This window comes from Sceloporus undulatus, chromosome 3 (genome assembly GCF_019175285.1).
Source record: "Sceloporus undulatus isolate JIND9_A2432 ecotype Alabama chromosome 3, SceUnd_v1.1, whole genome shotgun sequence".
NCBI classification, from domain to species: Eukaryota; Metazoa; Chordata; class Lepidosauria; order Squamata; family Phrynosomatidae; genus Sceloporus; species Sceloporus undulatus.
In genome coordinates, this window is record NC_056524.1 from 269,746,820 (window position 1) to 269,761,693 (window position 14,874).

General features: G+C 42.9%; 1 long non-coding RNA gene across 1 annotated transcript; it reads left to right on the forward strand.

The window, feature by feature from the left end:
- The first annotated feature begins 2,099 nt into the window (after positions 1 to 2,099).
- LOC121925059 lies at positions 2,100 to 4,695 on the forward strand. Its single transcript, XR_006102792.1, has 3 exons — positions 2,100 to 2,131; positions 2,915 to 2,916; positions 4,609 to 4,695. It is a non-coding gene; the product is annotated as an uncharacterized LOC121925059 (long non-coding RNA).
- The last annotated feature ends 10,179 nt before the right edge of the window (positions 4,696 to 14,874 follow it).

Here is a 14,874-nt window from a genome sequence, read left to right on the forward strand (position 1 = left end):
ATGTAAATGCTATAATGCTATTGCTATCAATCCATTACACCATAACCCATTGCACATACTGTGAAGCAAAATGACCAATGTTGCATGTCACCAACGATACAGTGGATACAATCATAACATTAAACAAAGTGGCCAGTCCAACAGTAGGCCCATGGGGGAAGGCAGGGGAAAGAAAGCATGTATGGGGGCCTTCAGGTTTGTGCTGTGGCCAATGTTCTCATTGGGTGGCAGCAATGTGCAGTAATGGGCTGTTGAGTTGCTTGTGCAGTTGAATAACTGGTTGCATGGCTTGCTTGTATGGGGCATCAAATGGGATGCCAGGTGGGCAGGATGAGGGTGTGAATGGTGGCCAACTGGAGGTGTGTCGCGCACTTTGTGCACATGCGTTGTGTTGGAACAGAAAACGCATGCAGCTTGTACCCATGAATGTTCTATTTTAGCACGCCTATCTTTGTAGATGAAGGAACAGGTGGTGGCTTGCCCTTGGTGTTCAGCCCATTGGGTGAGCTGGTGGTGCTTCAGTGGGTTTTCCCTGCAAATCATAGAGCTGGAAGAGACCTCAAGGGCATCCAATCCAACCACCTGCCATGCAGGAACTCACAATAAAAAGAACCCCAACAATGGCCATCCACCTCTGTTTAAAGACCTCCAAAGAAGGAGACATCACTCTCCAAGGGAGTTCTTCTTCACTGTCAACACGCACATGTTAGGACGTTCCTCCTAATGTTGAGGTGGAATCTCTTTTCCTGTAGGTTGCACCCATTGTTTTCGCATCCTATTTCTGGAGCAGCAGAAAACAAGCTTGCTCCTCCTAATATGACACCCCCTTCAAACATATAACAGGGCTATCGTATATTCTTAACCTTCTCTCTCCGAGCTAAATCATACCCAGCTCCCTAAGTCTCCCTCAAAGGGCATGGTTTCCAGACTCTTCACCATTTTGATCGTCCTCTTTGGACACACTCCAGCTTCTCAACATCCATCTTGAACGTAGTGCCCCAGAACTGGACACAATATCCGGTGAGGCCTAACCAATGCAGAATAAAGTGACACATACTTCCTTGATCTAGACACAATACATGTGTTGAGGCATCTAAACGCATTGGCCTTTTTAGCTGCCAATCACACGTTGTTCTTCTCTCACCTATTAACACACACCCTTCCTTCAAGACCTCTGTCGTCTGGAAGTATTTTTTCAGCAACATCAGCTTGGAGAATAGTGAAGGAGGGGGCTGGAGAAACACAGACTTGGCAGGCTAGGTGCAACAGAATGTGTGCAGAAATCATGCAAAAAAAAAAAAAGCGTGGGATTATACTATAAGCCGAGTAACTTGAAGCTGTTTGCGCCTGCCTTCAAAAGGCAAGGTATACACCAGCTGCCCCCTGAATGTGCAAAAACGGCAACAGAAGAGAGAAAAGGGGAGAGCAGTTTATGGCTGCCTAACCAGCTACCTCAAACCCACATATTTTTAAAAAGCATCAATCTTTTTTTAAAAGCAACCACCAAAACAGAAATCAGAAAAAAAGTGAAGGTTGAGGAAAAGAAAGAATAAATCATCCCTGGAAGATGCTCTCTTCAGGAAGGCTCCCAATGTTCTTGTTCAGTTAGTGCAAGGCTTACTTAATCTGGCTGTTTTCATTCACTGGCATATTATTAGTTTTGAAACATGTTGAACGGCTCTTCTTTTTTTGTGTGCATGGAACACAAAGCCGTTCAGGTCTTTGTTTTAGTGCATTTTGTTCTTTTAACTAGATATTTCAAGTGTTTTACTACTGGGACTAGTTTAATTCTATATGTTGTCACTTTCAGTATTTTAAACTGTAATGTCGTTTCACTGTAACCAACCATGAGTCCCAATTCTGAAAGAAATGCAAGAATACAATGATGCTGATGCTATGATATGATGATAATGTGAAAAGTACTTTATAGAGGGCCTAATAAACTCTACAAATAAAGTAATAAACTTGCTGTTGTTGTTGTGTGGCAGCTGTTTGTGTTGATGTCCCACTCCAGAAAGCAAGAATGGGGGAAGAAACTTCACACAGGAGCCCACACAAGTGAAATGTATCAAGAGTGTATTGTGCTGCTAGAATGCTTCCAAAAATATGTGATTCCTCTGCTCAAATAAAGGTAGCACTTGAAAAACTGCAATATTTTTTGGCCTCCTTACAACAGAAAGGTAGAAAACTTAGACAACTATACTTAGAATGTAACTTGATTTTTTTTATACATATATAAAATATTTAATAAAGCATAAAAGGATTATAAATAACCCCAAAAGCAGAGCAAAGAGAACAGACAGTCACAGCAGAGCCTTTCTTTCTAAGCGCGATGCCCCCAGTGGCCATGTTGTTTCAGTGGACAATGGATTGAGTCCAAGCCCGGAGGGCTCTTGGGTTGGGAAAGGCTGACACAAATGTATAATTGCATACAGGCAAAGCATAGAGAAAATACACAGTCAGGGTACTTTGCCATCTCCTTAAACATGATAAGGCACCTTATATCTGTTGAATGAATGAATGAATGAATGAATGAATATATATATTATATATATATATATAGTAGATATGGGTGATGAGTCAAGATTTTGTGGTTCAGGATAGAGAAAGGGTTAGAAACAGCAACAGCAAAATATTAGGTCTTTCTGATTTTTTGTTTCGATATTTTTATAAAATATATTTGGAATGCTCTTGTCTTAAAGAGGGGGCAAAGTACCACATTTCTACCTCCCAAATCTGTGCACCTATATTAGCAAATATGTCACAACTGAGTGGCTGAAACCCAGTAAAACTTAATAGCTCACATCAAAAGCCCCTTTTTGGATCAATTCTATCTGCTACCCCCTACCTTACCCCCCCGCCCCCCGAAATTACAAAGGATTCTGGGAGGCAAAGACCCCCTCCCTTTGCCAAGAAGTTTTTAATGAAAGAAACCCACCTCCCTTCTGTAACACTCTCCAGAACATGATATGAAAAGGACCATCTTAGCTCAACTTGCCCTATCGCCAGAATATCTGCAGTTTTAAAACTATCCTATCTCATAAGAAAAGAAAGAAAAGAAACACCATCCAGGGCGCAAAAGGCTGCAGAAGTCCAACAAGCAATTTCATCTCTGGAGCTGATCCTTTTACAGGCAATCCCTTCCCCAATGCACCAGCTCGCTAATACCAAGGGCAGCCCATGTTTTTTGGTTCCCACAAAGGTATACTTGGGGTCTGTTCCGTAGTTTGCAGTGAATCTGCTCTGTGTTCTAGCCTGAGCCGCAAAGGATCCCTCAAGGTCGGGAACTCCAACACTGGATCAGTACACTGGCTAGCTCCTTTAAAGTTCGGACCAAATCCAGGGTGGATTTACTGATTACCTAACTGAGATTCTGGTGCCACTGACCAAACGAAAATATTCATAAATGAATGTTGTTTTTTAGACCTGGGTTCCACTTTCAATGTGTGTGTGGTATTATACACACACACACACACACTATGTACAATGTTCATAGTATATACTAGGTATGTATATTGCAAATACAGGTATTCCAGATCCAAAACTATCTGCCAGATAAAACAAAGTACTAGGAAAGGGTGGAAAATGTTCTTTAATATTTTCATTTCCCAGGTGATAATGGTTTCCCATTCTTGGGAAACCCTGTCGGAAGAACAAGAGAACAGTGAGACTTTTGTGGCCATTTTCTTTCCAGTTTTTCCAAATGCTGGAAGTTTTTCTGGAGTATTTTTGCACTCATAGAAATACGTATATGTGTGCATGTCTATTTACAAAACCACATTTTATATGCAGGAAACGGTGCTTCTGTGCAGAAACATGTTTTTTCCAATATGTAATGTGTGTGTATGTGTGGTGGTGTGTGTGTGTATTTGCACAAAAACATGGTGTTTTTTTGCACAGAAAAATCTTTGCCAGAACACCTCAGATGCGCAAATACAGAAACTCAAAGCAAAGTTGCAGAAAAACTGAATGTTGATGGAGCAAAAATCTGAAGATTAGATTGCCAAATTCCGGCAATGAGCATAATATATTTTTTAAGAGGCTTTGGACCCTCAATGTTGCAAGGGCTGTGTAAATTAAAGCAAACTGGGTCACCATCTGTCCTAAATGGTGTGAGTTGTGTAAGACAGATCTATAACGAAAATTAAAAGAGTTCCATCCTTACACTGAATAACTGATACTATAACTTTGCACTTTGTTTTATTTCTTATATTATAATGTCTCTTATATTTATTAGAGTTAAAAAAAAGGCACATAAATAAGGTACATAAAGGGAAGTAGAATCAGGAAGATGGCCCACCCATGAAAAATGATCAGCTATTGCACCCGGGTCCACAGACAGGAGCTGAAAGAGGAAAGAAAAGCGGTAACTTGGCAGACGTTTTCACGTTCCCCATCAAAAAAAACTAAGCTTTACGAATCAAGCAACAAACAGAGGGGCTTTTTGGTGATATTTACAAGGGGGAAAAAGGATATGGAAAGTCATCCATTCTACACGAAACAAGAACAGGAATGCACCAAGCTGTCGCCCTGGGTATGTCACCATTTCCCTGCAAGTTTCAACCTCAAATGCAAACGTCCTAACTTGTACCCCCCCTTTCCCCCCAGAATAACCTCAGGACGGGGAACCGGCTCCAGCCACAAACCAACGCTGGCCAATATTTGCCTAAGAGTTAAGGAGAAGTTCAGTTCACGGAATGTTCCACATTAAACATTGTTCTCAGGGCCGGAAGTTTATGAGAAGTGCCAGGATTAGAAGAGGAGGAAGGAGGAAGAAGAGGAGGAGGGAGGAGGAAGAGAAGGTGGTGAAAGAAAAAAGAGGTTAACAGAGAGCTTCCAGGGGGCAGGCAGGGGTGGGCAAACTGTGGGCCCATTTGGTCACATGTGGCTCCAGAAGCTGCCTTGTGGCATTGAGTGTTGGAAACAGTGGCCCGTTTATAGTTGTTTATTCTTTTTTAGTTTTGAGGAGGGGGCCACAAGTATAGAAACTGGCCATTGGCCACATGTTACGGCAGAAGGCTCTTTAATGAACACAGGGGTGGAAACTGTAAGACCACTGGCCACATATGGACACAGAATGCCTAGTGGCCTCAGGTGTGGAAACTGTGGCCTATTGGCCAGATGTGCTTACTGAAGTTCCTGTGGGCCTCGGATGCCATGGCCACATGTGACTGCAGAAGCTCCTTATGGTCTCAGATGTTGGAACTATGGCCCATTAGCCACTTTCTGGTGACAGAAGATCCTAGTGGCCAATTGGCACATGTACACACTGAAGTTCCTTGTGGCTTTGGAAGTCATTGGCCACATGTGGCCACAGAAGCCATGAGCAACTTCTTGACCACAAGTAGCCAACGGGTCGGTTTCATGTCTCTGCCCTTGTTCCTCATATGACTCAGGGAACCAATCTCCTGCACAACAGATGGGTCACAAAGCCAGTATGTGGCTGGTGGAATCCCACTTCGGACTTGGTAAAGTCTTCTGCTGTCATTAACTGCCTAACTTATGGCATCCCTGGAATGCTGTAAACCCAACACCCCACTATAAGTCCCTTTCTTCTGAATCGGTTTTCCTCGCCTCCCCATCCGCAGAAGAAAGAGAAGAGAGAAGGGCCTTTTCCATTGTGTCCCCCCCTGCAGTGCAGCCAACAGTTCCCCTTTCAAGGGGACAGTGAACCACTCTGGGTCTAGCCTGCACTTTTAAAGACTACCACCCAACATGCCAAACATATTTACAGGATTCAGGTGGCAGCATATTCAGACTAAAACCCAGCACAAACTTCATCTCCACATTGTACAGGGTGGGGCAGAACACTGTCCTAGGAGTCCATCCAGGCCAGAGCCTTCACTGTTTTTGCTGCCAACCAAAGCTGGTGCCCTCCCAATGTACTGGATGACAAGTCCCATCATCCCTAGTGGCAGCGTTTAATCTGTTCTGCTGGTTTTTGAAATATTCTGTCACTGTGGCCAGTTCTAAGAGATTTCACTTTTTCATATATTTGTGGGGTCTTGGTCTATTTTATTTTGGCTTTTGATTAGCTGTTTTTGGGGGTGGGGAGGGCTGCTGGGATGGGAGGTGATGACGACAATCTTTGTTGTTACCCTTGTGCAAAAGAAAATCCGGAAATGTAAGAGGAAGAATCATATCTCTTCCTCTCCCATCTCTCTCTCTCTTCTCTCTCACAACACACACACACACAACCGACTAACCGTTCCTCAACAGCTCTGGCATGCATAAGAGTAAAACCGCTTTCCATTAAATCGAGATAGTTCCTCTTTTCTAGCTAAACCTGCTGCTGAATCTGGGTCAGGTGGAGAAATTATTAATTGCCAAGTTTCTAAAGCGTAGCTCAGGAAAAAGCTGATGTCTTCCCCCCCTGTGCCACTGCTTTTTAAATTCTAGGAGCAACAGATATCTAAGAAATTGGAATAATAAAAAGGAAAATTCTGTTTGGATTAAAAATTGCACACTGAAGGAAAAGAGTAGAGAAATTTTAAATAAATTTCTGTTCCACCACACACAGAAATTTTCATCAGAAAGAGCAACTCTGTTGGAATAGAGAACTAGGCTAACACCTACAGTGTAAAAATAATGCAGTTTGATACCACTTTAAATACTGTAGCGCCATCCTATGAAGTCCTGGGATTTATTGTTTTGACTTTCTCTGCCCACAAGTGCTTCTGCCTCACCAAGTGCAATTCCCAGGATTCCATAGGAATGGAGCCATGGCATTTTAAAGTGGTGTCAAACTGCATTATTTTTACAGTGCAGACACGCCCCTAGAGTCTTTTCCCACTCAGTAACAATTACACAGAATATCAATCCCACTTTAAAACTGTCAAGTTTTAATTCACTGTCCATCATAAGTGTATATATGATGGGTCTGTGTGTGCTCACATGTGTGCACGGGTGTGTGGTAACAGCATGAATATATTTATATCTAGGTTTAGAGATTCTATATATTTGAGGAATGCATAGGAGAAATTTTTAGTTTAGAAACTTTTTCAGGATAAAAAAATAATAGCCATACTCTTTGTCAAGCAGGTTCCAATCCCCAATAATATCTCCTGAATTGTAAAGTGCACTGGGACTCTCATTAACAGTGTGATGGCTCATGGGCAAAGAGCAAACCTTAGTGATCATCCTAAGGTTTGTTTTGGATAAAAGGAAATTTTCTTTACAATTGGGTTAAATGCAGTTGCGTAAGAAATACCTTTTCTGACTCTGACTACAACCTAAAGGGGGGGTTTTATTTATTATATTTATTTGTACTTTGCTCTTTTCCCCCAGGACTAGGAGCGGCTAAACATCTGATTGTCTTTCACTTAGAGGTAACAGTGCTGTCAAAGGAGTCAGCTTCTTCTCTGGCTGTCCTTCTCCCAGAGATAGCAATGAAATGAGCTGAAAGTAGAGAATGGAAAGAATATTCTATACAGTCCAGCTCTCATACATTTGCAGTTTTGACTTTTGCAGATTTGATTATCCCAAGATCCTCAGATGTAACTTTATAGTCAAAGTCTGTTGGAAGTTGCCCATCAGTCATGCTGGAGGACCTAGATATGCCTAGAGAGAACACTCTCTAGCGTTGTAGGTCCTTCCAGCGTGATTCTAAAAAAAAAACACACTATTGAAGCTGACCATAGAGTTGCACTGGAGGGACTAGAGATTCCTAGGAGGGTGTTTCCCTCAGGTTAAAAATACAGTAGGTTCTTTTAATTTGGCATTTCCCCCCTCTTTAATGGAGGTTAAACCTCAGTGGGCCTCCTGTACTAGCATCGAACAACTGCATGGCCCATAGGAATTGGGACTGCACTCTTGGTTGCCACTGACAACCAAGAATTTGGTTTGGACGCACAAGTTTTTGCATCCAAGGTCCTGAGTAGTGCAGGACATTACTACAATGTGGACATACTTTGGCAAAAGCAACACCTGCACCAGGTTGAAATGTGACACTGAGAAGTCGATGACCTGCCTTGCCCCCATCTGACTCTTCACCAGCAGTGTAAGATGGTGAGCCCATATGTTCTGTGTCCTGTTCCCAGCTAATTCAGACTAAGGCTATCACATTGCTTCACAGTAGCGAACAGATGTGTTGACTGCATATGTGGTTACTCCAGCTTACAGTGAATATGAAGTGCTACAGTTTTTCATATTTTAGTAAACATTTCTCCCCATTGATTTATCTACAAAAGCATACCTGGTATGTTGCAGAGGGGAAGGGATTACACACTGTCCTAGGCCCATACCTCAGAAAAAACACTGAACGTTAGCCTGACACATATAGTCTGAGTTGGTGCTCTGTGTGGTTTCCTTACAATGCCCATATATTGCATTATGGCCCCCGGGCACTAATGAGGAACAATCAGAAATAATACTGAGCAGGGTGTCTCTCTCAACAAATATGGCCCCACCACATTTGGTCTTCTCATGACATGCCTTTCAGCATTATACCAGCACCCCCCCTCCTGGTAACTTTTCCAAGCACTGAGTACTGGGGGGGGGGAGACGGGACAATGGAGTTGTGCAGGTGCAGCATTATGCTCTACCTGCTGAGATATGGGAGCGCAACACACATTGAAACTTACAGAACTCTAGCTAGCATGGTCACTGGGGGATTTGGAAGTTGAAATCCAGGAGAAAAAGGGTAACTGTCACAAACACCATAGCTGGGATAAGGGACTTCTCTTTCACAACCCATCGGTGCCTGAGCAGAGCCCTTGGAGAATCATCCCTTGGGTGTCTATACCATAAACTAGGAAGAGTGTGTTTTTTTTTGGAGTAGCAACATGGATTATGCAACATAATAACTTTTCTTTTCTCTCCTTTTTTTGGTAATGCTTTCATAGTTCTGGTTGGCTCCACTGCACTTCCCTCCAGATTTCCTGCTCTTGTATAAATTGCAGATAACTCCCATCAATCCACTAATCTACTATTTCATTCTACTGGAGTAAACCTATAGGTAAAATTGGACTGGATTATGTGTGGACTCACTAGATCAAATTTGATTCAATGAGACAACACCATTGAAATAACCAACAGATTCCAGTCCTATGAAATTTTAGTGCTGAGGCACTACAGTAGGAGATGGGGGGAGAATATTCCGAAGGAAATGTGTTTTAAATTTAAAATTTGATTTCAAAAATAACTATCTTTTTTTCACCACATTTAATAACCGGCAGTACTGGTTCCAATTTTAATGAGAGGAGAAAAGAGGCATAAATGGTTGCACAAAAAGCTTCGTAATTCATTAGTGTTTGCCCCCTGAAGATTTATTTATCAACAGGATGTGGAATCCTATAGGAACCACGGTGTACTACGTAGCATCAAAACATTGATATATATGAATTCTGGTGTGACCCCCCTACAACCCCCACAATAGGTAAGCAACCACTGAGAATCGATGGGGGTCCATTCCCATTGATGAGAAGCAGCTGCCTGACATTCTCACCCCCTCCTATGAGCAAATCGCTGGCAGAAAAAGGAACTCTGTCACAAGTCCATGCCAGAGATCACTTGTGGCAAGGGGTGCAAATGTTAGGTAGCTGCCCTTCCAGGGACATGGAACACACCCATCAATTGAGCAGTTGCTTACCAGCTGATGGGATTTAGGAGACTTTCACAATCCCTAGGAGCCCTTAATGAAGCAGTTGTGATGCGGAACTGTAGTTATGGAGTTGTAGTTGCCCAAAAAATTCTGGCCAAGTGTTGATTAGTGTTGTATTTAAGTGTCCCTCAAAGGGCTGCCATAATTGTCCACTTTTACCAGGGACAAATGTAGGACAAATTCAAGACCAAACTGTAGGGCAACTGCAGACAAACTCAGCTCAAAATGTAGGACATTTAAGGTCCCCATTTTTTCAATGTCCTACATTTTGGGCGAGTTTTGTCGGCAGTTGTCCTACAGTTTGGTCTTGAATTTGTTCACATTTTGTCCTGGTAAAGTGGACAATTATGGCAACCTGTGAAACAGAACTTCGAGCTCTGTGAAACATTGGACTGGAATCCCCAAATCAAACCCTACCCCAATTGCAACTTTATAACAAGACGAAACCAATGGTCAAATGCTAAATAGTAAGTCAATACTTCATAAAGCCGCAATGATTCAAAGAGCTGCTCTAATGGGGCCTAGAAACTGGATTCAGGTTCTCATTTTGGCTGTAGTGCACATGCAATATTTCATATCTGCATCCTTGTTCAAGTAGAGAGGCAATAACGGCTGCGAGTCCTCTTTCTCTGGGGCCTGTTTACAGACAGCCAAAATAAAGCTGCTTCGAGTCACAGTGGAGTTTGCGTTTTCAATCAATGCAGGCGTCGTAAGAGGTCCAGAAGTCGCCCCCAAAGCCACGCTCCAGCCCAAGGACTGGTGTGGCTTTGGGGTGGCCTTCTGGACTCTTAGGATGCATGCACATTGAAACACCATACCTCGCACTGTGGACTCGAAGCAGCTTTATTTTGGCTGCTGTAACAGGCCTCTGGTCGCTGAAAACAGCGAGTTCATGCCAGCTATGGCAATCCATTTGAGGGAGAGAGAAGCTAGCCCAAATACCAGCAGGGACAGCCTGAAGAAGAAGAGCCCTCCATCCGGGCCATCTTGCCTTGGTCCGGCCTTCAGAGGAGAGAAGAATGCTGGACCTGATGCCTCCCCCCCCCGTACCATTCCCGGTCTCCTTTTTGTGTCGTGTCTTTTAGATTGTAACCTGTGGCAGGAAATTGTCTTTAGCCCCTCTATTGTAAACGCGCGTCGGATCCCAGTGAATTTGGGCGGTATATAAATAAAACCTTATATTATTATTATTAATAGGTTTGCCAATGGAGATGCAACCAAGGAAAAGTTGAGCATCCTGCAGCCCTCGAGATAGGGCTGGGCGGTAAGACTCCCATTGGCACTACGCAGAAAAGCCATGGTGAGGAATGCTGGGAGCCGCACCCAAGAACATTGGTAAGGTTACAGGATCTCTGGTGGAATTCCTGCCATGACCTAGCAGTGAACTCGGTAAGGAGATATTTTTGCAAGTACTTCATGAGACCACGTCATGTTTCCCCTTTTGCATCAGTGTCCTTAGGCACAATAAATATTAACAAGACATAATCAGCAGGGGTATAGGAATAGAATATAAGTAAATAACTCTGTAATATTAATGTTGCAAAGAAGCTCAGAATTTGATGCTTGTGAAAAATGAAGAGCCACATCTGTGGTTGGAAAAATGATTACCGGTCGAAGGCAGATTTTGTTGTTGTTTATAGAGTGCAAGAACTACAAGACACAGAGACTCAGGAGGAATGTTTTCCAAGGTCCAGGGGTGAGCAGAGTGGGGGGGCGCATGGGGTGTGGGCAACCCCAAATCCATTTTTAAAGCCTCAATCATTCTACCAGTTTTTAATAAAATATTTTTTATTGCCCATATAACCCCTAAGGGGAAGGGGAAGCAATTTTATAAATTGCACCTGCAGCATTTTTAGGGCCAGAGTCCGTAAAAACAACAGCAACAGCAGGAATTGATTGGAAGTTGATTCTTTGCCACTTTCTGTTTTTTAAAGGGGGTCCTGAATAGCATGGCAGAGTGAAACCCTGGGCTGGGGATGAGGATTGTGTTTGTTGTTGCTGTGTGCTTTTAAGTCACTTCTGACTTATGGTGACCCCAAGGGCCATACAGGGTTTTCCTTGGTAAGATCTGTTCGAGGAGGTTGGCTTGCCTCAATCAGAGAGAGAGAGAGGACTTGTCCAAGGTTATCTGTGGGTCTTCAATAGCTGAGGGGGGAATATTAAATCTGGTCGCATGAGTTATAATCTCACACTCAGCCAACTACATTTCAGGAGGTGTTGTGTTTACCATGGTTTGCATGAAAAACAGCACCTGCTAAATTCCTCTTCTTCTGCACATTCCATTAAAGCATGGGAATTGCTCCAGTTTTTTGCTTTGCAACCCTTGAACTGACATCACTCTGGGTTACTTTCCTAAATTTTCTTGCAGGAACCCTCCCCTACTAAAAAATCCAGCAACTCTCCTGCACGTTCTGAAAAGTAGGAAAATTGTCCCTTTAAATGAAGGCACTTTTAAGCCAATCTGCGAAGATTTCGGAGACTTCTCGGTCCACTGGGGAAATCATCATAGCCCAACCCCCAGCAGTGCTCACCCATACTCTGAAGAATAGACAAATCCTCAAACTGGTGCCCCTCGGAGGTGTCAACACACGCCCACCCACCCCAGGCAGGATGATGGGATTCACAGTTGTGGATCAACACTCAAGAGGATCAGGTTGGGAATGATTGCGTCAACGCTTTAAAAGCCAGGAGAGAGCATAAGAACAATATCAAGACCATTTGATCCTCAAGGCGTTTCTTACTCAGACCTCTGTAGTGTCATACTAGTTTAATAAGTTCATGGTGCCTCTTCAAGAACCCTGGGAACTGCAGATTTACAAGTGTGTTAGAAACTGCCGTCCCAAAGAGCCAACACCACCAGGAAGTACATTTCCCAGGGCTTCCTTGGGAGAGAGGAAAACAGATGTCCAACCAAAATTCGCAAAATACATCTGTGTAGACAGGAGGAAAGAGTGATGTGGGATTAAGGCCGCTGGGAGCAGCGGATCCTCAGCGTTCCAATACTTTCCCAGCTGTGCAGATGGCAATAAAGGCTGTGCAATGCTCCCCATTGGCTTCAAAGGTCGTGCTGGGGCCTTGGCCGTCAGGCTTGGATCGAGCCGAGGTGACATCTTGCAAAGGATTGGCCATCCAGTGGGTAGCAGCCCTGGTTCCGCCTTCAGACAGAAGCGCCTTCCAGCAGTCCTGGCCAAGAAGGAAGGAAACAAAAAGAAGGGTGGCAGGCGGTGAGTTGTACAAAATGACCATGTGTGGGAGGCGGTGTGTGAAGAGCCTCATGGTGAGGTAAGTGGAGGAATATGTGTATTACAGTTGTGGGACTATTAGCACAATACCTGGTGTGCGTGACATAGTGCATTCCACCAAGTGAACTCTCCAAAAGTCCTGGACGAGTAAACCTCCCTGCCGGGTGTTTAATGAAACAGTAAATATGCAGTAGTGTTGTGTAAAGAGTATTGGACAATATCGGACAAATATGGTGTTCAGTGTACATCTCCTAGTACGATGCTTCACATATAAAACGCGCAGACGGAATATACACACTCTGATTGAAAGATGTAGTCGTCCTACACAGCTATCTTGTACTCAACGGGGACATGGCTAGGTCCAGTCTCCGCGAGTAACTGTTCTAGCGTTACGTTATTAAGAATAACAATAGTTAACCCCTTAAAACAGGATTGAGCATGGTGTACCAAGTATAAATATACTGTGTACAGAAGCGCATACATAAATAACAAATCAGAACGCAATAAGAATGTTTTGTAGGCAGACACCCGGAATGTGCTCCCGCAGACCACCATGAGCCATTGGGACCAGAGTACTTTTCACAGGACATGTCTGACCTTTCAACCTTCTGGTCAGAGGTGGTAAGAAGTCCCAAAATGCTGCTCCATTTTTGTAAGCAGGAAGGCTAAGACAAGCATTAATTCACAGGTTAATATGAGTGTATGTGTATAGACTTATGTGTGTAATAGGGCCTAAATTTATCTGAATGCGCCTACATTTTATGACGCTTAGCCTCGTTGGGTGAGGGTAATGAGAGTTCTGATGACCCGTAGCCATTGTACTTGCCGCATCAAAGGACTATGGTCTATCACAAGGTATTGGCAGGATGTGTCCTTGTTGTCTAGCGATTTAGCACAGTCGGGGGACATATATGTAGTGTGTACACGTGCTAGAAATATCGGTGTAATGCGATAGCTACCCAGATAGAGCACTTAATACAGTCACATGAGAGGGGACATGCTCTGTGCCCATAAAACCAGACAATGTCCGATCGGTGCTGGGGGTTCCCACCTCACGAGTATTTCCAGTACCACCATTTTTCGCTTCTTACCACCAAGCATTGATCACGGGATAAGAAGGTACATGTTTGAGTCGCTCTTAGCTGAATGTCAAATTCAAAAATGCGCCCCATGGGAAGCGGAGAGAGTGGTGCCTTTGCTTTCTGATGGTTCAAAACACAAACTGTGTTCCACACACAATATTAAAAATAATTTTGTAGAACCTCCAGACCAATAACCAAGAAAATTAAGGATAAAAAATAGATAAAAAAATATATGTTATAAAATGACCCTCAGCTCTGTGTATGGATAGGAAACATAAATTAATGTAATTTGTAGACTTGGATCCATCCCAAGATATCTCATGTATATGCAAAGATTCCAAAATCCCCCCCCCCAAAAAAAAAAAAAAAAAAAAAAAAAAAAAAAAAAAAAAAAAAAAAAAAAAAAAAAAAAAAAGAAAAAAAAAACCCCCGGAAGAACCAAAATCCCAAATGCATCTGGTGCCAACAGTCCGATAAAGGAGACCTCAACTTGTAGATAAAAAATTATCTGGCCATGAACCAGATGTGATCTTGGTTGCTGTTGTTTTTTCACATCCAACACAGCTTTTTCAGCTCTTATCTCCAACCAGTGACGGCAGATAATAAAGTACTATTTAGAAACAAAAGGACTGTTCAAGAACTAAGCTCTGTTTTGCAGACTAGGGAAGAAGTTTGGATGGAACTACTTGGTATACAAATCAGGGTTTGTTTCACAATTTGCACACTTTCCCTCTGAATTCATCTTGTTTTGTAGAACAGCATCAGTTTCATGAACTTCTTAAGACATAGTTTTTCTGAAGTAAAAAACGGCTCCTAGTTGTGGGTCAAATTTCTCTTCTCAGTTAAAAATTCATGTAAGCAAAACAACTGAGAACAGCCAAAAAATGACGACATGTGGGCAAGCGGGATTCAAACATAAGCTCTACAAAAAGATGAGCAAAATATTACA